The sequence below is a fragment of the Lontra canadensis genome, unplaced genomic scaffold, assembly GCF_010015895.1.
Source record: "Lontra canadensis isolate GAN:19392208 unplaced genomic scaffold, GSC_riverotter_1.0 scaffold180, whole genome shotgun sequence".
NCBI classification, from domain to species: domain Eukaryota; kingdom Metazoa; phylum Chordata; class Mammalia; order Carnivora; family Mustelidae; genus Lontra; species Lontra canadensis.
Window position 1 is genome coordinate 354,467 of NW_022631174.1, and position 17,037 is coordinate 371,503.

Consider the following 17,037-nt stretch of genomic DNA (forward strand, 5'->3'; position numbering starts at 1 on the left):
GCTCTTCTCTCACTTTATCATTTCCCCTGTCGTCTCCCTCCCTCCCTATTTTAGGTGGATAAGATGAATTTGGATGTCCCAAGCCACAGATCCCTTCAGCCTATCCTCTCTCTGACCAAATTCCTAGCACCACTGACTCAGAGATGAAAGGATCCAGATTCAAACAAGCCTATCTACCCCCTCCACACCCTAAATAGAGGAACTGGAATTTTAACATCCCTGTCCAGAGAATACTTTGTCTTGTCTTTGTATCTCCTCTTTGATGACAAGCTCACTACCTTAAAACAAATTTCAAGAAAAGTGCTTCCAGTCTCATAGTAGGTAGTTATAAAACAAATGTCTCCATTTGCAGTCCTGAGACACAGACCCACTGCTGGAGGAGACGATGAATGATCCAGATTGTTTCTGGTTCTACTACTCAATGGGCCACAGGTAATTTATTGAATTGTTCTAGGCCTCAGTTTCCCCACTTTTCAAATCTAAGAATAACAAAGCCTACACTGGTCAAACTATGAGGTGGTCACAGGTGTCTCCGTGCCTCCACCCAGCCACCCCAGGGAGTCAGTTTGTATAATTGGCCTTTCTCCAGCTGCCGAAGTCCCTGCACTCAGTCTTTACAAGCTGGACCCCCTTCTGGGAATAGCACGGACACCCTCCCCACCTCTCATCAAAAAACAACCTCAGTTACACTCATGCCTGGGGTTCTACCTTTCTTCCTTCTTGCTTTATTCCTGTATTATTTATTGATGGCAGGCATTCGGTTAGGTACTGGTGAAATCACTGTGAACAGGACAGACACATGTACCTCCCCTCATGGAGCTTTCAGACCAATACAGGAGAGATCTTCTAAAAGCAGACACCCAGGGAAGAAAGCAATCACAACGATGAGTGTCCCAAGGAAGCAGTCAACTGAAATAGGGAATAACTGGGGGAGGAATGGGCACCTTCTCAGATTGGCTGGTCAGGGAACATCTCCCTGAGAGACATTCAAGCCAAGACCAGATGGCTGAGAGGGTCCCAGCTCCTCAGGGAGTTAGGGAAAGAGCTTTCCAGAGAGAGGGAACAGTATCTGCAAAGGCACAAAAATGTGTGTTCAAGGACTAAGAGAAAGCCAGTGCTCTGTCAGCAAATCCATGAGTGGCACAGGTTGGGTGGTGGGGAGGTACACAGGAGCAAATGAAGCCAGGGAGTCATTCTTGCTTTTAGTCTAACTGCAACAGGAAGCATTTTCAGCAAAGCATTTTCAGCTGGTGGAGTGGGCTGGTAGGATTTAGGTTGAATGGATAACTCTGGCTGTCATGAGGATAAAAGGTTAGAGAAAGACAGGAACAGCAGTGGCCCAGGTGAATAGGGGGAGCTGGACTGCACTGGTATGGGAGTGGGAGAGAGAGGAAAAGAGATGATCTAGCTACCTTTGGAGATGAAATCATGAAGCTCAATAGTGGACTGGGCCCTAGAGATATAAGAAAGGGTAAACTCTGGGCACCTGGGTGGCTCAGTTGGTTGGGCATCCCACTCTTTCTTTCTGTTCAGGTCATGATCCTAAGCTCCTGGGATCAAGCCCCACATCAGGCTCCCAGCTCAGCAGAGAACTTCTCTCTCTGCTTCTGCCTGTCCTTCCCCGCGCCCTGCCCCCCAATTTGCTTGCTCACTCGCTCTCTCCTTCTCTCTCTCTCTCGTCTCTCTGTCTCTCTCAAAAAATAAATAGACCACTGAAAAGAAAAAAGAATAAGAAAGGGTAAAATCAAGGATGTTCTCTTATTTCTGACTTGGAGGACCTGAGGAAGGAGCAAAATGAATTAACATAGGGAAGAGTTTGAAATTCTGAGAGCTGAGCAGAGAAGATGGCAAGAAGATGTTTAGGTATAAGACCTCTTAGATGGTGGCATGGATTTGATATGGCATAAATATACAAGATACCAAGAGCCATAGAGACATATAATTTGACCTTATAATTCTACTGCTATGGATACATGTCCTAATAAATCATCCAAAATGAAATCAGCTTTATAAAAAAAAGATATCCATCACAATATTATTTATACTTTTTAAAATAAAAACAGCTTAAATGCCCATCAGTTAGGAAATGCATAAGCCTATGATGCTACCTATGACAGGTGAAATATTATGCAGCATGTTTATGGGCATGGGAAATTTCTTATGCAATAAGATGACAAAAGGAAAACTCTTTCTACATGCAGACAAAAAATATTAGAAGTAAATATACCAATATGTTACAAGCAGTCATTTCTGGGTGATGGGATTAGAGGTGATGTTTATTTATGTTTGTTTCCCACTGGACCAAGATCTAGGCCTTCTCTGGGTAAGAATCATTCATTCCGGAGAGACAAGATGGCAGGGAAGTAGGAGGAGGCGCCGTTTCAACCTGTACCCTAAAGTGAGCTGATTACCTACCAAAGAACTCTGATCACCCATGAAATCAGCTTAAGATCAGAATTATACACATCTGGATCTCTATGGGGGCAGAAGATGCCAGTGGGCAGTCTTTTTGTTTGTCTGTTTTTGTTTGTGTACATCATAAATCTTACCTTGGGGCCCATTTGGGCTGAGCATTCTCTTTTATCTTTCTTTTTTCCCTGTTTCTCTATCTCTCTTTTTTTCTCTTCTTTTTCTTTTTCTTTTCTTTTTTCTTTCATTTGGGTGGGGACTCCTGATTGCTCAGAAGTGGTCCAGGGTGCCCCTTGACTGCACCATTGTTGATACATCCAGCTACATTCGTTCAGCCACCTCTCACCAAAGTTACTAGGAGGGGGAATGCCCAACAGAAGAAAAATTCAGAGGATGGGCCTTCTGCAACAGAGCTAATGGCTATCAATATAGACAGTATGTCGGAAAGGGAATTCAGGCTAACAATTATCCAGACAATAGCTAGGTTGGAGAAAGCCATGGATGACCAAAGGAATTGATTAAGGCAGAACTAAAGCCACCAGGGATGATGTTCACAATGTTAGGGAAGAACTGAAAGCCACCAGGGATGATGTTCAAAATGTTCTCAATGAGTTCCAATCTAATCTAAATTCTCTAAAAGCTAGGGTAACTGAGACAGAAGATAGAATTAGTGATCTGGAGGACAGATAGAGAGAAAGGCTCAGGAAAAGCCTGGAACAAACAGTTTAGAAGACAGGAAAATAGAATCAGGGAAATAAATGATGCCATGAAACGTTCCAACATCAGAATTATTGGAATCCCTGAAGGGGAGGAGAAAGAAAGAAGTCTAGAAGATATAGTGGAACAAGTTCTCCGTGAAAATTTTCCCAATCTCGTTAATGGAACCAGCATTCATGTACTAGAGGCAGAACGGTCTCCCCCCAAGATTATAGATTCTTGAAAGTCCTCGAGACACCTAATAGCAAGAATGAAGAATTATAATCGTAGGCAGGACCTCTTGAAGGCAGCTAGGACAAAGAAGCTCCTTACATACAGAGGAAAGCCCATCAGAATAACGTCAGACCTGTCCACAGAAACCTGGCAAGCCAGAAAGGGCTGGCAAGATATATTCAGGGCACTAAATGAGAAGAACATGCAGCCAAGAATACTTTATCCAGCAAGACTGACATTCAAAATGGATGGAGAGATAAAGAGTTTCCAAGAATGGCAAGGCTTAAAAGACTATGCGACCACCAAGCTGACACTACAGGAAATATTAAGGGGGGTTCTATAAAAGAGAAAAAAATCCTAAAAATATAGAGACAATCTACAGAAAGAAAGACCTCAAAGGTAACACGATGTCAATAAAAACATATCTATCAATAATCACTCTCAATGTGAATGGCCTAAATGTGCCCATAAAACAACACAGGTTTTCAGATTGGATAAAACAACAGGACCCATCCATATGTTGTCTACAAGAGACCCATTTCAAAACTAAGGATACACCCAGACTGAAAGTGAAGGGATGGAGAAGCATCTTTCATGCCAATGGGCCTCAAAAGAAGGCTGGGGTAGCGATTCTCATATCGGATAAATTAGATTTTAAACTAAAGACTGTAGTCAGAGATACAGAAGGACACTACATATTTCTTTAAGGGACTATCCACCAAGACGATCTAACAATTATAAATATCTACGCCCCCAATATGGGAGCAGCTAATTACATAAGAAAACTATTAATCAAGATAAAGAGTCATATTGACATGAATACATTAATAGTAGGAGATCTAAATTAACATGCCTCTCTCAGTAATAGACAGATCATCCAAGCAGAAAATCAATAAAGAAACAAGAGCATTGAATGACACATTGGATCAGATGGACTTCATAGATATGTACAAAACATTCCACCCTAAAACAACAGAATACTCATTCTTCTCAAGTGCACATGGAACCTTCTCCAGAATAGACTGCATACTGGGTCACAAATCAGGACTCAAACGATACCAAAAGACTGAGATTTTTCCCTGCATATTCTCAGATCACAATGCTTTGAAACTGGAGCTCAATCACAAGGAAAAGTTCGGAAGGAACTCAAACACCTGGAAGCTAAAGACCACCTTGCTTAAGAATGCTTGGATCAACCAGGAAATCAAAGAAGAACTTAAACAAATCATGGAAACCAACGAGAATGAAGACACTTCCGTCCAAAGTATATGGGATATAGCAAAGGCGGTCCTCAGGGGGAAATACATAGCCATCCAAGGCTCCCTCAAAAAAATTGAAAAATCCAGAATACACCAGCTGTCTCTACACCTTAAAGAGCTGGAGAACCAACAACAAATCAAACCAACTCCACACATAAGAAGGGAAATAATCAAGATTAGAGCAGAGATCAATGAGGTAGAAACCAGAGATACAGAAGAACGTATCAATGAAACTAGAAGCTGGTTTTTTGAAAGAATCAATAAGATCAATAAACCATTGGCCACACTAATCCAAAAGAAAAGAGAGAAAGCTCAAATTAATAAAATTATGAATGAAAAGGGAGAGATCACAACTAACACCAAGGAAGTAGAAACAATCATTAGAAATTATTATCAACAGTTATATGCCAATAAGCTAAGCAACCTAGATGAAATGGATGCATTCCTGGAAAACTCTAAACTCCCAAAATTGAACCAGGAAGAAATTGACAACCTGAATAGACCGATATCTCGTAATGAGATTGAAGCAGTGATCAAAAACCTCCCAAAAAACAAGAGCCCAGGACCTGACGGATTCCCTGGGGAATTCTACCAAACTTTCAAAGAAGAAACAACACCTATTCTCCTGAAGCTGTTTCAAAAATTGAAGCAGAAGGAAAACTTCCAGACTCTTTTTATGAAGCCAGCATTACCCTGATCCCCAAACCAGGCAAAGACCCCCACCAAAAAGGAGAATTTCATAACAATATCACTGATGAATATGGATGCTAAGATTCTCAACAAGATCCTAGCAAACAGGATCCAGCAGTACATTAAAAAGATTATCCACTATGACCAGGTGGGATTCATCCCTGGGTTACAAGGATGGTTCAACATTCGCAAATCAATCAATGTGATAGAACAAATCAGTAAGAAAAGAGAGAAGAACCACATGGTCCTCTCAATTGATGCAGAAAAAGCATTTGACAAAATCCATCATCCATTCCTGATTAAAACGCTTCAAAGTATAGGGATAGAGGGAACATTCCTGAACTTCATAAAATCTATCTATGAAAGACCCACAGCAAATATCATCCTTTCCGTTGAGATCAGGAACACGACAAGGATGCCCACTCTCATCACTCTTGTTCAGCATAGTATTAGCAGTCCTAGCAACAGCAATCAGACAACAAAGAGAAATAAAAGGTATCCAAATTGGCAATGAAGAAGCCAAACTCTCCCTCTTCACAGATGACATGATTCTTTATATGGAAAACCCAAAAGACTCCACCCCCAAACTTCTAGAACTCATACAGCAATTCAGTAACGTGGCCGGATACAAAGTCAATGTACAGAAATCAGTGGCTTTCTTATACACTAACAACGAATATACAGAAAGGGAAATTAGAGAATCTATTCCATTTACTATAATATTAAGAACCATAAGATATCTGGGAATAAACCTAACCAAAGAGGTAAAGGATCTGTATTCAAGGAACTACAGAATACTCATGAAAGAAATTGAAGAAGACACAAAAAATGGAAGACCATTCTATGCTCTTGGATCGGAAGAATAAACATTGTTAAAATGTCTATCCTGCCTAGAGCAATCTATACTTTTAATGCCATCCTGATCAAAATTCCACCGGTATTTTTCAAAGAGCTGGAGCAAATAATCCTAAAATTTGCATGGAATCAGAAGAGACACCAAATTGCTAAGGAAATGTTGAAAAACAAAAATAAAACTGGGGGCATCACGTTACCTGATTTCAAGCTTTACTACAAAGCTGTGATCACCAAGACAGCATGGTACTGGCATAAAAACAGACACATAGACCAGTGGAACAGAGTAGAGAGCCCAAATATGGACCCTCAACTCTACGGTCAAATAATCTTCAACAAAGCAGGAAAAAATATACAGTGGAGGGCGGAGGAGTCAAGATGGCGGAGAAGTAGCAGCTGAGACTACTTCAGGTTGCGGGAGATCAGCTAGATAGCTTATCTAAAGATTGCAAACACCTACAAATCCAACGGGAGATCGAAGAGAAGAAGAACAGCAATTCTAGAAACAGAAAATCAACCACTTTCTGAAAGGTAGGACTGGCGGAGAAGTGAATCCAAAGGGACGGGAAGATAGACCCCGGGGGGAGGGGCCGGCTCCTGGCAAGCGGCGGAGCAACGGAGCACAAAATCAGGACTTTTAAAAGTCTGTTCTGCTGAGGGACAACGCTCCAGAGGCTTAACTGGGGTGAAGCCCACGCGGGGCCAGTGTGGCCTCAGGTCCCGCAGGGTCACAGAAGGATCGGGGTGTCTGAGTATCGCAGAGCTTGCAGGTATTAGAACGGGGAAGCCGGCTACAGAGATGGAGCCGAGGAGTGAGCTCACAGCTCGGGCTTACCTTGAACTGGTCGCAGGCTCGGTGAGCTCGGAGCGCGGCTGGAGGCCAGGCAGACAGGAGTAATTGGGCGCTGTTCCCTGAGGGCGCACTGAGGAGTGGGACCCCGAGCTCTCGGCTCCTCCGGGCTGGAAACTGGGAGGCCACCATCTTCATTCCTGTCCTCCGGAACTCTACGGAAAGCGCTCAGGGAACAAAAGCTCCCGAAAGCAAACCCAAGCGGATTACTCAGCCCGGCCCCTGGTAAGGGCGGTGCAACTCCGCCTGGGGCAAAGACACTTGAGAATCACTACAACAGGCCCCTCCCCCAGAAGATCAACAAGAAACCCAGCCAGGACCAAGTTCACTTACGAGGAGTGCAGTTTCAATACCAAGGAGAACAGCGGAATTCCAGAGGAGGAGAAAGCAAAGCACGGAACTCATGGCTTTCTCCCCATGATTCTTTAGCCTTGCAGTTAATTTAATTTTTTTTTCTTTTTCAATTTTTTTTCTCTTCTTCTGCTAAATTTTTTTAAACTTTTACCCTTTTCTTTTTTAACGTTTTTTAACTAGTTTATCTAATATACATATATTTTTTTCCTTTTTATATTTTTTTCATTATTGGTTTTCTTTTTTTATTTGTTTCTTTTTTCTTTTTTCTTTTTTTTTTTCTTTCTGAACCTCTTTTTATCCCCCCCCCCCTCACGATTTGGGATCTCTTCTGATTTGGCTAAAGCATATTTTCCTGGGGTTGTTGCCACCCTTTTAGTATTTTACTTACTCCTTCATATACTCTTATCTGGACAAAATGACAAGGCGGAAAAATTCACCACAAAAAAAAGAACAAGAGGCAGTACCAAAGGCTAAGGACCTAATCAATACAGACATTGGTATATGTCAGATCTAGAGTTCAGAATGACGATTCTCAAGGTTCTAGCTGGGCTTGAAAAAGGCATGGAAGATATTAGAGAAACCCTCTCGGGAGATATAAAAGCCCTTTCTGGAGAAATAAAAGAACTAAAATCTAATCAAGTTGAAATAAAAAAAGCTATTAATGAGGTGCAATCAAAAATGGAGGCTCTCACTGCTAGGATAAATGAGGCAGAAGAAAGAATTAGCAATATAGAAGACCAAATGACAGAGAATAAAGAAGCTGAACAAAAGAGGGACAAACAGCTACTGGACCACGAGGGCAGAATTCGAGAGATAAGTGACACCATAAGAAGAAACAACATTAGAATAATTGGGATTCCAGAAGAAGAAGAAAGAGAGAGGGGAGCAGAAGGTATATTGGAGAGAATTATTGGAGAGAATTTCCCCAATATGGCAAAGGGAACAAGCATCAAAATCCAGGAGGTTCAGAGAACCCCCCTCAAAATCAGTAAGAATAGGTCCACACCCCATCACCTAATAGTAAAATTTACAAGTCTTAGTGACAAATAGAAAATCCTGAAAGCAGCCCGGGAGAAGTCTGTAACATACAATGGTAAAAATATTAGATTGGCAGCAGACTTATCCACAGAGACCTGGCAGGCCAGAAAGAGCTGGCATGATATATTCAGAGTACTAAACGAGAAAAACATGCAGCCAAGAATATTATATCCAGCTAGGCTATCATTGAAAATAGAAGGAGAGATTAAAAGCTTCCAGGACAAACAAAAACTGAAAGAATTTGCAAACACCAAGCCAGCTCTACAAGAAATATTGAAAGGGGTCCTCTAAGCAAAGAGAGAGCCTAAAAGTAGTAGATCAGAAAGGCACAGAAACAATATACAATAACAGTCACCTTACAGGCAATACAATGGCACTAAATTCATATCTCTCAATAGTTACCCTGAATGTTAATGGGCTAAATGCCCCAATCAAAAGACACAGGGTATCAGAATGGATAAAAAAACAAAACCCATCTATATGTTGCCTACAAGAAACTCATTTTAAACCCGAAGACACCTTCAGATTTAAAGTGAGGGGGTGGAAAAGAATTTACCATGCTAATGGACATCAGAAGAAAGCAGGAGTGGCAATCCTTAGATCACTTAGATTTTAAACCAAAGACTATAATAAGAGATGAAGATGGACACTATATCATACTCAAAGGATCTGTCCAACAAGAAGATCTAACAATTGTAAATATCTATGCCCCAAACGTGGGAGCAGCCAACTATATAAACCAATTAAGAACAAAATCAAAGAAACACATCGACAATCATACAATAATAGTAGGGGACTTTAATACTCCCCTCACTGAAATGGACAGATCATCCAAGCAAAAGATCAACAAGGAAATAAAGGCCTTAAATGACACACTGGACCAGATGGACATCACAGATATATTCAGAACATTTCATCCCAAAGCAACAGAATACACATTCTTCTCTAGTGCACATGGAACATTCTCCAGAATAGATCACATCCTTGGTTCTAAATCAGGTCTCAACTGTTATCAAAAGATTGGGATCATTCACTGCATATTTTCAGACCACAATGCTCTGAAGCTAGAACTCAATTGCAAGAGGAAATTTGGAAAGAACCCAAATACATGGCGACTAAACAGCATCCTTCTAAAGAATGAATGGGTCAACCAGGAAATTAAAGAAGAATTGAAAAAAAATCATGGAAACAAATGATAATGAAAATACAACAGTTCAAAATCTGTGGGACACAACAAAGGCAGTCCTGAGAGGAAAATATATAGCGGTACAAGCCTTTCTCAAGAAACAAGAAAGGTCTCAGGTACACAACCTAACCCTACACCTAAAGGAGCTGGAGAAAGAACAAGAAAGAAACCCTAAACCCAGCAGGAGAAGAGAAATCATAAAGATCAGAGCAGAAATCAATGAAATAGAAACAAAAAAAAAAACAATAGAACAAATCAACGAAACTAGGAGCTGGTTCTTTGAAAGAATTAATAAGATTGATAACCCCCTGGCCAGACTTATCAAAAAGAAAAGAGAAAGGACACAAATAAATAAAATCATGAATGAAAGAGGAGAGATCACAACTAACACCAAAGAAATACAGACAATTATAAGAACATATTATGAGCAACTCTATGCCAATAAATTTGACAATCTGGAAGAAATAGATGCATTCCTAGAGACATATAAACTACCACAACTGAACCAGGAGGAAATAGAAAGCCTGAACAGACCCATAAGCAGTAGGAGATTGAAACAGTCATCAAAAATCTCCAAACAAACAAAAGCCCAGGGCCAGATGGCTTCCCGGGGGAATTCTACCAAACATTTAAAGAAGAACTAATTCCTATTCTCCTGAGACTGTTCCAAAAAATAGAAATGGAAGGAAAACTTCCAAACTCATTTTATGAGGCCAGCCTCACCTTGATCCCCAAACCAAGGATCCTATCAAAAAAGAGAACTACAGACCAATGTCCTTGATGAACACAGATGCAAAAATTCTCACCAAAATACTAGCCAATAGGATTCAACAGTACATTAAAAGGATTATTCACCACGACCAAGTGGGATTTATTCCAGGGCTGCAAGTTTGGTTCAACATCCGCAAATCAATCAATGTGATACAACACATTAATAAAAGAAAAAACAGGAACCATATGATACTCTCAATAGATGCTGAAAAAGCATTTGACAAAGTACAGCATCCCTTCCTGATCAAAACTCTTCAAAGTGTAGGGATAGAGGGCACATACCTCAATATTATCAAAGCCATCTATGAAAAACCCATCGCAAATATCATTCTCAATGGAGAAAAACTGAAAGCTTTTCCGCTAAGGTCAGGAACACGGCAGGGATGTCCATTATCACCACTGCTATTCAACATAGTACTAGAAGTCCTAGCCTCAGCAATCAGACAACAAAAAGAAATTAAAGGCATCCAAATCGGCAAAGAAGAAGTCAAACTATCACTCTTCGCAGATGATATGATACTATATGTGGAAAACCCAAAAGACTCCACTCCAAAACTGCTAGAACTTGTACAGGAATTCAGTAAAGTGTCAGGATATAAAATCAATGCACAGAAATCAGTCGCATTTCTCTACACCAACAACAAGACAGAAGAAAGAGAAATTAAGGAGTCCATCCCATTTACAATTGCACCCAAAACTATAAGATACCTAGGAATAAACCTAACCAAAGAGACTAAGAATCTATACACAGAAAACTATAAAGTACTCATGAAAGAAATTGAGGAAGACACAAAGAAATGGAAAAATGTTCCATGCTCCTGGATTGGAAGAATAAATATTGTGAAAATGTCTATGCTACCTAAAGCAATCTACACATTTAATGCAATTCCTATCAAAGTACCATCCATTTTTTTCAAAGAAATGGAACAAATAATCCTAAAATTTATATGGAACCAGAAAAGAACGCGAATAGCCAAAGGAATATTGAAAAAGAAAGCCAGAGTTGGTGGCATCACAATTCCGGACTTCAAGCTCTATTACAAAGCTGTCATCATCAAGACAGCATGGTACTGGCACAAAAACAGACACATAGATCAATGGAACAGAATAGATTGCCCAGAAATAGACCCTCAACTCTGTGGTCAACTAATCTTCGACAAAGCAGGAAAGAACGTCCAATGGAAAAAAGACAGCCTCTTCAATAAATGGTGTTTGGAAAATTGGACAGCCACATGCAGAAAAATGAAATTTGATCATTTCCTTACACCACACACGAAAATAGACTCAAAATGGATGAAGGACCTCAATGTGAGAAAGGAATCCATCAACATCCTTGAGGAGAACACAGGCAGCAACCTCTTTGACCTCAGCCACAGCAACATCTTCCTAGGAACATCGCCAAAGGCAAGGGAAGCAAGGGCAAAAATGAACTATTGGGATTTTATCAAGATCAAAAGCTTTTGCACAGCAAAGGAAACAGTTCACAAAACCAAAAGACAACTGACAGAATGGGAGAAGATATTTGCAAACGACATATCAGATAAAGGGCTAGTGTCCAGAATCTATAAAGAACTTAGCAAACTCAACACCCAAAGAACAAATAATCCAATCAAGAAATGGGCAGAAGACATGAACAGACATTTCCGCAAAGAAGACATCCAGATGGCCAACAGACACATGAAAAAGTGCTCCATATCACTCGGCATCAGGGAAATACAAATCAAAACCACAATGAGATACCACCTCACACCAGTCAGATTGGCTAAAATTAACAAGTCAGGAAATGACAGATGCTGGCGAGGATGCAGAGAAAGGGGAACCCTCCTACACTGTTGGTGGGAATGCAAGCTGGTGCAACCGCTCTGGAAAACAGCATGGAGGTTCCTCAAAATGTTGAAAATAGAACTACCCTATGACCCAGCAATTGCACTGCTGGGTATTTACCCTAAAGATACAAACGTAGTGATCCGAAGGGGCACGTGCACCCGAATGTTTATAGCAGCAATGTCTACAATAGCCAAACTATGGAAAGAAGCTAGATGTCCATCAACAGACGAATGGATAAAGAAGATGTGGTATATATATACAATGGAATACTATGCAGCCATCAAAAGAAATGAAATCTTGCCATTTGTGACAACGTGGATGGAACTAGAGGGTATCATGCTTAGCGAAATAAGTCAATCAGAGAAAGACAACTATCATATGATCTCCCTGATATGAGGGAGAGGAGATGCAACATGGGGGGTTAATGGGGTAGGAGAAGAGTAAATGAAACAAGTTGGGATTGGGAGGGAGACAAACCATAAGTGACTCTTAATCTCACAAAACAAACTGAGGGTTGCTGGGCGGAGGGGGGTTGGGAGGGGGGGTTATGGACATTGGGGAGGGTATGTGCTATGGTGAGTGCTGTGAAGTGTGTAAACCTGGTGATTCACAGACCTGTACCCCTTGGGGGGATAATATATATATGTTTATAAAAAATAAAATTATAAAATATATATATATATATACAGTGGAAAAAAGACAGTCTCTTCAATAAATGGTGCTGGGAAAATTGGACAGGTATATGTAGAAGAATGAAACTCGACCATTCTCTTACACCGTACATAAAGATAAACTCAAAATGGATAAAAGACCTCAACACGAGACAGGAATCCATCAGAATCCTAGAGGAGAACATAGGCAGTAACCTCTTCGATATCAGCCACAGCAACTTCTTTCAAGATATGTCTCCAAAGGCAAAGGAAACAAAAGCGAAAATAAACTTTTGGGACTTCGTCAAAATCAAAAGCTTCTGCACAGCAAAGGAAACAGTCAAGAAAACAAAGAGGCAACCCACGGAATGGGAGAAGATATTTGCAAATGACAGTACGGACAAAAGGTTGATATCCAGGATCTATAAAGAACTCCTCAAACTCAACACACACAAAACAGATAATCATATCAAAAAATGGGCAGAAGATATGAACAGACACTTCTCCAATGAAGACATACAAAAGGCTATCAGACACATGAAAAAATGTTCACCATCACTAGCCATCAGGGAGTTTCAAACTAAAACCACATTGAGATACCACCTTACACCAGTTAGAATGGCCAAAATTAGCAAGACAGGAAACAACATGTGTTGGAGGGGATGTGGAGAAAGGGGAATCCTCTTACACTGTTGGTGGGAATGCAAGTTGGTGCAGCCACTTTGGAGAACAGTGTGGAGATTCCTCAAGAAATTAAAAATAGAGCTTCCCTATGACCCTGCAATTGCACTACTGGGTATTTACCCCAAAGATACAGATGTAGTAAAAAGAAGGGCCATCTGTACCCCAATGTTTATAGCAGCAATGTCCACAGTCGCCAAACTGTGGAAAGAACCAAGATGCCCTTCAACAGACGAATGGATAAGGAAGATGTGGTCCATATACACTATGGAGTATGATGCCTCCATCAGAAAGGATGAATACCCAAATTTTGTAGCAACATGGATGGGACTGGAAGAGATTATGCTGAGTGAAATAAGTCAAGCAGAGAGGGCCAATTATCATATGGTTTCACTTATTTGTGGAGCATAACAAATAACATGGAGGACATGGGGCGATGGAGAGGAGAAGGGAGTTGACAGAAATTGGAAGGGGAGGTGAGCCATGAGAGACTATGGACTCTGAAAAACAACCTGAGGGTTTTGAAGGGGTGGGGGGTGGGAGGTTGGGAGAGCCAGGTGGTGGGTATTAAGGAGGGCACGTATTGCATGGAGCACTGGGTGTGGTGCAATAAACAATGAATACTATTACACTGAAAAGAAATTTTTAAAAAAATCATTCATTCCTCTCAATATCCCCAGGGCCCAGCCCAAGACATGGGGCTAGAGGATGTTATTGGTCTTTGCCTATTGGGAGATTACTTGGTTAAGGCTCCATCCAGCAATATTTGGCTCCCTCCATACCCCTCAGCTCAGATGTTAATTACTAAGAAACTACTAGGGTCCACAGAAGCTTGTTCCACAAATTTAGGTTTGGAAGTTTCTTGAACAGCGTCTGAGAAGGTGTCTCTGAAGCCCCTCAGAGCAGCTTGACGTTGGGTAAAATGGACATACACTCCTCCTGAAACACACTTTCTGGTTCCAGGACTTTAAGTCTCCCAAAGCTACACAGAGAAACAAAGGAGCCACTGTAACAAATTCTTTGAACACGAATGGACAAATACATCCGCAGAGTAAGCGGTATGCTTCCATGAGCACTTAAAGGAAATCATCAAGGCCCTCACCCTCAGTCGAGCATTCAGGCAATTGCTTTTAATCCACAGACATTTGCTGATACCCAGTAGGCGTTCCTCTCTGCCCTGGGCACTGAGGCACAGAGCTATAGCACACTTAGTGGAAGTTAGGTTTTCAGTCTCCTGGGACCAGGATATAAACTTGTGCAAAGAGGAAATAACAAGACATCCCAGCCTGGATTCTGTTGGAGCCCTGAGACAGGACCCGCTCCATGGACACCCCCAGGGGAATGAGGAACCTGCAAGGTTGCATCAGGAGCGTCCCTCCAAAATCCTCAGGGTTCCATCTGTTTCCTCACTAATGCGGTTCCAGGGAATTTCTGCTTCCTCTGGCCTTCAGGTTCTGACTCCGATGCTGAAGTCAATCATGAGGTAAGGTCTCTGCAACCCAGTGAAGTCCACATAGTAAATAAAAGGTTGGATTATTTGAATGTCTCTCTGAAAACCTGGTCCTGGAGACCCTCAGAACAGCAAGTTATTACAACTCTCTGAAGCAAAGAGGAGCACCATCTTTGCTCTTTCACATCCCAAACAGGACTCTTCAGAAGGAAACTGAAAAGAGTGGTGGGGAAGTGTGTGGTTGCTGTTGTCTTGATTTTTGTTTCCTTTGAGTCCAGAGTTGAGTAAATTTTAGACCCTCAGTTCATAGCCCATTATCACCGCTATTCCTTTCCAGGTGTGTCTCTGGCTTTATTGACTTTTATAGGCTCCAATCTCCACTCACTCCCTCTTCCCCCACATAGACAACCACTTCAGTATACCCATGTAAACCGGAAGAATATGTGTCTTTGCATGTCAGTGTATTTTATATACGTAAATAGTATTGTGCTTTAGATCCCATCATGTCTCTTATTTGCACTATTTTTTATGATTCATTTTCCTTGTTCAGCCCACACCAACTCCCTGCTACTCCTACCTCTTTCCAATCCATTTTCTGTACACACCAGAGTAATTTGCTTAAAGCTTAACTTGGCTCCAATTACTTTCTTGCTTAACTCATTTCAAGAACTTCCTATTACAATTAGAAAAAAAATGTGGGGTGCCTGGGTGGCTCAGTTGGTTAAGAGTCTGACTTCCGCTCAGGATATGATCCCAGAGTCCTGGGATTGAGCCCAACATCGAGCCTTGCATCAAGCCCCACATTGGGCTCCATGTTCAGCGGGGATTCTGCTTGAGAATTTCTTTCCCTCTGCCCTCCCCACCATTCTCTCTCTGTCTCTCAAATAAATAAAATCTTTTAGAAAAAAGAAAAAAGTAAGTGATATAATATATATTATATATATGTATATATATAGATATAGATATAAAAATATAAGTCCCTACCTAGTCTCACTCCTACATATATCTGCAACCCCAGCCACTATCATTCTCTTCCTATTGTTCCCAGAACTTCAGCCATGTTGGTTTTCTCTCAGTTCTTTGAATTCACAGAGCCATTTCATCTCAGGGTTTTTGCCTTTGTTTTCCTTCTGCCTAGACACTCTTCCCTCAACTCTTTGAATGGCTTTCTCTTTCTCAGACTTTGAGCTTTAGCTGTATAAGTCAATACAACCATTTTGGAGAGTCTTTAGCAATACATTATTGTTATCTTGGGTCAGGTTCCCTGGAGGCAGAATGGCTCATGGGAAGTGTGAGAGCAGTTTATTGAAACCATACCCTCAGAAGAAGATGGAGGTAAGTAGGGACTCAGCATATTAACTTCAACCCGGTCTCGAAAGGAGCTCAAGAACATGAATTTCATCCATCGAATCAATTCTATCCAAAGGTAAGGAGCCAGCTTTGTCTACCAAGGGTTAGCCCTTGGCCACTGGCTGCCCCTCCACTTCCCAGGGTAGTAAAGAGAGAGTGCCTAACTTCTCAGCTAGAGAAAGAGCAGTCATAAGCCATTAGCAGCCAACATTCACAGCAGCTGGGGGATAGTAAAGACCTAACCAGTGAAAAGCACCAACAGCATACACTAGTAAGATTTAAAGTGCACCTGGCCTACCTTCCAGCAATTCATTATCAGTATATTCTAGAGAACTTTCATTCATGTACCCAAAGAGAAATGTACAAGAAAGTCTATTTCAACTTTGTTTACAATGGTGAAGAACTAGAAATTACCTAAATGTTCTTCAATAGGAGAATAGACAAATAGTAGCATATACCTATTACAGTGGTAAAAATAATGACGTTGAGTATGCGTATCAACATGGTCAAATCTCAAGAACATAATCTGAGTGAAAAAAGTAAGTTTAAGAATACACACTGGGGGCGCCTGGGTGGCTCAGTGGGTTAAGCCGCTGCCTTCGGCTCAGGTCATGATCCCAGGGTCCTGGGATCAAGTCCCACACCAGGCTCTCTGCTCATCAGGGAGTCTGCTTCCCTTCCTCTTTCTGCCTGCTCTCTGCCTACTTGTGATCTCTCTCTGTCAAATAAATAAATAAAAT